General features: G+C 40.1%; 1 pseudogene across 1 annotated transcript; it reads right to left on the reverse strand.

Moving 5' to 3' along the window:
• Window positions 1–1,019: 1,019 nt before the first annotated feature.
• On the reverse strand, window positions 1,020–2,032 carry LOC100347032 (ribosome biogenesis protein NSA2 homolog pseudogene; annotated as a pseudogene). The gene has a single exon (XR_016233244.1). The product of XR_016233244.1 is annotated as a ribosome biogenesis protein NSA2 homolog pseudogene (transcript).
• Window positions 2,033–6,719: the final 4,687 nt, after the last annotated feature.

Genomic DNA, 6,719 nt, shown 5'->3' on the forward strand with positions numbered 1-6,719 from the left:
ACCTCAAAAATCTGAGTATAGACCTACCATACGACCCAACCATTCTGCTCTTGGGAATTTACCCAAGGGAAATGAAATCAATAAATAAAAGAGTTATCTGTATCCTCATGTTTATTGCAGCTCAACTTATAATAGCCAAGACATGGAACCAACCTAAATGCCCATCAACCAAAGACTGGATAAAGAAAATTATAGGATATGTACTTTATGGAATACTACACAGTGGTAAAAAAAAAAGAAATCTGGTCATTTGCAGTGAAGTAGATGAATGTGGAAAACATCATACTGAGTGAAATAAGCCAATCCCAAAGGGACAAATATCATATGTTCTCCCTTATCTGTGATAACTAATAGAGCACCTTAAAGGAAATCTGTAGAAGTGCAATTAACACATTGAGAAACAATGACTTGAATAACCCTTGTCTTGACTGTTTGAGGAACAATTTTTTTTTTCTTCAAAGTATTTGTTGAACTCTTTAAACAGAATAAATCATATGTGTATAAAGTCAATTGAAAATAGATCTCAGTAAAAAATAAGAGTGGGAATAAGGGAGGAGGAAGTTTGTAACTACAAAGCTGTGTAGTTCTGCATACCTTCCTATGGACTTACTTCTAAGGGTATAGTTTAAATGCTTTCCATGGGGGGCCAGCACTGTGGCGTAGAAGGTAAAGCTGCCACCTTCAGTGCTGACATCCCATATGGGTGCTGGTTCGAGCCCCGGCTGCTCCATTTCTGATCTAGCTCTTTGCTATGGCCTGGGAAAGCAGTATAAGATGGCCCAAGTCCTTGGGTCCCTACACCTGCATGGAAAGACCCAGTGGAAGCTCCTGGCTCCTGGCTTCAAATCGGCTCAGCTCTGGCCATTGTGGCCAACTGGGGAGTGAACCAGTGGATGGAAGACCTCTCTCCTCTCTCTCTGCCTGTCCTTTTTTCTCTGTGTAACTCTGACTTTCAATTAAATAAATCTTTTTTTTCTTTTTGCTTTAATTATTCACATTTTATTAACTTGTAAACCTTAAGCAGACTCCAATAAAGAACAGTCAGTAAAAGTGCATCTTTTTAATGTTTTTTACACCTTAAAATAATTCTCTTGCTGACTGCAGACATGAAGGCTGTTTGGCAGTATTCAGAAAAATCGTAGTAAAGACAGTTTTCCCACTTAGTTTGTAGTCTTCAATAATGATTAGAAGTTACTGTTATCAAACAAGTAAGACTGCATTTATGCATCCATCATTTTCAGGATTGTTGGTAACCTGGGCATATTTCCCCCAAATAACTTTGCCTCCTTGCGTCACAAGGCCCAGTTCACTCACATTCACCTCAATGACAGTACCTTTAGTAATTACACCCAAAGTTGTGTATAATGAGGATGATGGATTCTTTTTTACACTAAGTATTGGCAGACAGAAGGTGGCTTTCAGTTCTGGAGATGTTACATGGGCCTTCTTAAAACGTAAGCCCATTGGTCTAATGAATCTTTAGGTGGTTTTCTTGTAAAGCCATCTCCAACAAAGCAGACTTTGGTAACCATCTTCTTCCACGCCTTCTTTTTTTCTTTTCCCTGTCTGAATAACTTTTAATACTTCTGTTTCTCCCTGGGCACGAACTTTAGGCAGAGGGACTTCCCATTTTCCCGCCTTCTCTTTTCATTTTTGTTTAATCATGTTGGAAAGTACTTTAGCTCGGGACTGTCCTTCTCTGTCTAACAGATAGGCAGGCACTGCTCCCTTGGGAGTCTTTTCATCATTCTTTTGTTTGGTGTTTCTCTTCTCATGCATCTTGATAGTCTTTTTCATCTGTATTTTCTCAGCATGGCGCTGCTTATGGTAGAGCTTGGCCTTCAGACCAATCATCTTTTTTGCTTTCTTTGAATGTTCATGAGCCTCCCAACTTTCCTTTTTTCTCTTTTTCTCATGGTAATCCAAATGGTACCCATAGGGTTTACGGTGTAATTCAATATATTCATTTTGTGGCATGGTGATGGCCTTAGAACCGCCAGGTGCAGCCTCCTGGGTGCGAAGAAGTTCCCAACTTTCCAAATAAATCTTTTTTTTTTTTTTAAAAAAAACTTTCCTTGTGACCCCAAATCCCATTAAGCTGGGTGGTAAAAATGTCATCTTAAGTGTTAAAGTGATCATATTAAGTGTTAAAGTGAACATATAGATAGGATTAAGTGTTAAAGTTATCATATATGTAGGATCATGTATCTGGTAATAATAATAGAATTATAAAGGAGATAATGTTCCAAGATGGGAAGTAGTCCACACAGCACATTCAGAATGACAATTGCTTTAAGTAGCATTCTGACCTCAGAATCATGTTCTACATGAAGAATCTCTGTGAGTGAGGCCCCAGCAGAAAAAAGTGGCCATCAAAGAAGGATGAACTTTTTTCTGAAAGGAGGAGAGAATTTCCACTTTGCTTAGGGCCTTGTCTAAATACTGACAGAGTTTGTGGATTCGAAGACTTCCATGCCTAGGCACCTCATGTCAAGATCCTCAGTTGGTCACTAACGTCATACATAAGAGTGTTAATTGTTAAAGTAACAACAGGAGTCACTGTTCTCTAACTTCACATGCAAGACCTCTGTCCTTGATGAGTTGTATTATGAGAGTTAACTGTAAAACTAGTTCTCAAACAGTTGTGTGTGTGTGTGTGTGTGTGTGTGTGTATGAAAATTGTCAAAATCTTTACTTAGTATAGATTTGGTCTTTGGTGTATATAGTTAATTGAAAATGAATCTTAATGGAGTATGGGACTGGGAATGGGAGAGGGAGGAGGAGTTGCGGGATTGTGGGTGCGAGGGTGGGTATAGTGGGAAGAATCACTATATTCCTAAAGTTGTATTTATGAAATTTGTGTTCCTTAAATAAGAAGTTTCTTTGGGAAAAAAATTGGATAGGTACAGAGGCAGATCTTTGAAAACAGCACTTTGGAATGGGATGCAAGTGTCCCACGCAGGAGCTTAATTAATGAGTCATAGCTCCTACCTATCATGTGTCTCAAACTTGGTCCAATCCTTATTTCCCTCTAATATGATGTTGTTCCAGTTCAGGTCTTAGCCTTAGGAGAGTCTCTTGACTTTCGAGGCTACCAGTTTCCTCCCAAATCAAAGTAAAAGATCAGCTATTATTTTGCTAAATGTTTGACATAAAAACCTCATTTTTTGGTTAAAATCTTAGTTTTTAAAGTACAGATACAGGAGAGTTCATCAAAGTTAAATAACCTTACCAAATTATCTTCATTTATAAAGAATTGAGCTGGAATTTGGCCTTGGGGGCTTTGATTCTCAAATCCATGCCTTCTCCCTGCATCAATAATATTATTCAAGTCTCAGGGGCTAATTATGAATTTGAGTGAGATAATGGCACTGAGATTGCTTTGGAGTGTGTAAACTACTACACAGATGTTGGATTTTTAGCAAAATTCTTGAAAGCATGTCAATAATATGTGATATTCTGTACAAAATACAAATTGTAAGTAGGATCACTCTCTCAAAGGAAGAAAAAAAAAGGTGAAAAAAATCCCTTATTAAAAAAAAATCCATGGGGCTGTTGCTGTCACATAGTGGGTAAAGCCACTTCCCATATGGGTGGTGGTTTGAGTCTTGGCTGCTGCATTTCTAATCCAACTAATGTGCCTGGGAAAACAGCAGAAGATACCCAAGTATTTGGGCCCCTGCATCCATATGGGAGACCTAGAAGAAGCTCCTAGATCCTGACTTTGGCTTTGCCCAGCCTTGACTGTTGTGGCCATTTGCGGGTTAAACCAGTGGATGGAAGATCTCTGTCTGTCTCTCTCTCTGTAATTCTACCTTTCAAATAAATAAATAAATAAATAACATTTCAAATAAATAAATCTTTAAAAAAATCCTGTAAACAAAACCAATTAGAATGTGACCTACAACATTTAATGTGCTTTATTGCTTCCTTTGCAAATGCTCAGATTTAATCCCAGATTTTATTGTTTCAGTTAGAAAATATTTAAATGGCCAATTAGTTTTCTCTCTCACTTTATAGAAGCTAAAACTAAAATACAAACTGGGAAAGTCACAAAGTCCAGAAGTAGAGCCCAGGAGTTTTGACTCCAAATCCAAGCCTCTTTTTTTTTTTTTTTTTTTTTTTTTTGACAGGCAGAGTGGATAGTGAGAGAGAGAGACAGAGAGAAAGATCTTCCTTTGCCATTGGTTCACCCTCTAATGGCCAACACGGCTGGCACGCTGCAGCTGGCGCACCGCGCTGATCTGAAGGCAGGAGCCAGGTGCTTTTCCTGGTCTCCCATGGGGTGCAGGGCCCAAGCAGTTGGGCCATCCTCCATTGCCTTCCCGGGCCACAGCAGGGAGCTGGCCTGGAAGAGGGGTAACCGGGACAGAATCCGGTGCCCTGACCGGGACTAGAACCCAGTGAGCCAGCGCCGCTAGGTGGAGGATTAGCCTATTGAGCCGCGGCGCCAGCCCCAAGCCTGTTCATACAGGCACCACCTAAAGTTCCCAACTTAGGAGGCCTGCAGAGGAGCTGGGATCTGTTATTGATCTCAGCTCAGCCTGTGTCCTAAGAAAACAACACTCCCCTTCCTCCGATGCTGCCTCTCTGGTTATCAGTTACAATGGATGGAGCACATCTCTTTAATTTTTAGAAATGTCTGTGGGTGTGCTTAATCCTCCCTTCCCAAGAGCAATTATCTCTAAAAATTGAGTTATTGCTTATAAAAATATCTTGATTCTTAGGAAGAAAGAGACTCCAATTGTTTTGTACCTGGAGCAAATGAAGTAGGCAGCTTGGAATGCTAAATTTCGCTTCCGAGGGAGAGCAGCTCTGTGTTTGACTTAGCTGCATCTGGTTTTCCTCATTATTCTTTTGTTCATCAAAAAAAGCTGCTTTGAGCTAATTTCTTTCTAAATAAAATACTTCTAATCAGATTTTCCACCCTATATGGATTTCATATAAAATGATCCTTATCCTGAAAATTAAAAAATGTTTTCTCCTGTATTTCAATGTGCAGTGGAGATAACAGCTCAGAAGGCCTTAAAGCAAGAGAAAGAATGACAGCTGATTCATTGTTAAAGCCTCTGAAGTATTAGGCACAGTGAGGGTGAAAAGACACAGAAGACAGGGGCTGAACTAAGAGGCTGGGAGTTGAGGTCAGGTTTGGGTTCACATCTCAGCAGCATCACCACTGGCAGTTGCCAGAGTCCAGCTCCAGCAGGTCCAGGGGTTCCAGAAGGTGTGGGAGGTGTCGGTGCAGGAAGAAATGAGAGACACACACAGAGCAAGGCTGATGGCACGGCTCTGGCTCTCGAGCACCAGACTTTATTTTTATATCATGTCACATAATAATTCTTTCTTCTTATAATAACAAGTCTCTTGTCCATTTTCTTAGAACAATTGACCTTGTATTTTATGTTGTCTCTAGATTCTATTTCTACATCTAGTTACAATTTCTTTGACTTTCAAGGACATATTCAGAGCATGGGATACAATCACAGACAGGTGCAAGACAATAGGCTGCCCACACAAGCCAAGGCCTGGAGTGCTGTCGAGCTATGCAGATATTGGTTACACAAGCTAGAATATTACCTTCTTAATCTAATCTTTACTAGAAGCCCCAATGTTCAAAACAGGCCCCTTTTTAAAATATATCCCCTCTTTTGCAGTTCTTTCTGTAACTCTAATTTCTTTATTGTACTTATCTGAACGTTCACTTAGATCTATTCCACAGCTTTGACATCCTAACCATTGTTGTATTTGTTGAAAATATTGAATTATTTTTAAAAAATATTTATTTATTTTACTTGAAAGTCACAGTCACACAGAGAGAGAAGGAGAGGCAGAGAGAGAGAGAGGTCTTTCATCCTGGTTTACTCCCCAGATGGCCGCAACAGCTGTAGCTGCACGGATCTGAAGCCAGGAGCCAGGAGCTTCTTGGGTGCAGGATCCCAAGGATGTAGGCCATCTTCCACTGCTTTCCCAGGCCATAGCAGAGAGCTGGATCGAAAGTGGAGCAGCTGGGTCTTGAACCGGTGCCCATATGGTATGCTGGCACAGTGCGGGCTCCTGAGTTAAAGTTTTAGTAACATTTTTCTTTGTTTTAGTGTGAAGTATATACCAGGGAGCCTGTTGCCTTTTAATTCTTTCCCACAAACAGCTCAACCTTGTGTAAAGCATCACCCCTTCTCCTATACTAGCATTTGACTTGATTAAAATTCTACAAAGCAATGGACATTTTGGGGATTATGAAACTAAGCGTTTTCCCCTAAAATTAGTAATACAGCAATCATTAGTAGGGCCACTAGGAAGCTCTGGCTTTGTTATGCAGAGTGTAGTTACCAACAAAACTAAAACCACCAAGAGGACATCAGCTGTCATTCTCACACCTTGCTGAGACAGCCCTTCTGCTGTGAACTTGTCAGCCAGCCGAAGTTGCCTTGGCCTCGCCAGGCAGTGTTACCTTGGGCAAGTTCTTTAACTTTTGTGAGCCTCTTCATTTGAAAAATGAGAAGAATATCATCAGTGTCATAAGAGCACCATGAGGAATGAAGGAGAAATGAGTGTCTAATATTTAATGAACATTTAGCATGTGCTTGACATAGTGTTAAGTTCTTCACAATCTATCTTATTTATCCTTCACAGCTACCTTGCTAGGTAGGTATAACAGGGATCTTCTTTTTTCAGATTAGGAAATTGAAGCTTGGATGAATTAATCTGCATGTTGCATAGAA

This window comes from Oryctolagus cuniculus, chromosome 1 (assembly GCF_051225735.1).
Source record: "Oryctolagus cuniculus isolate XC-2025 breed Fujian yellow rabbit chromosome 1, ASM5122573v1, whole genome shotgun sequence".
NCBI classification, from domain to species: Eukaryota; Metazoa; Chordata; class Mammalia; order Lagomorpha; family Leporidae; genus Oryctolagus; species Oryctolagus cuniculus.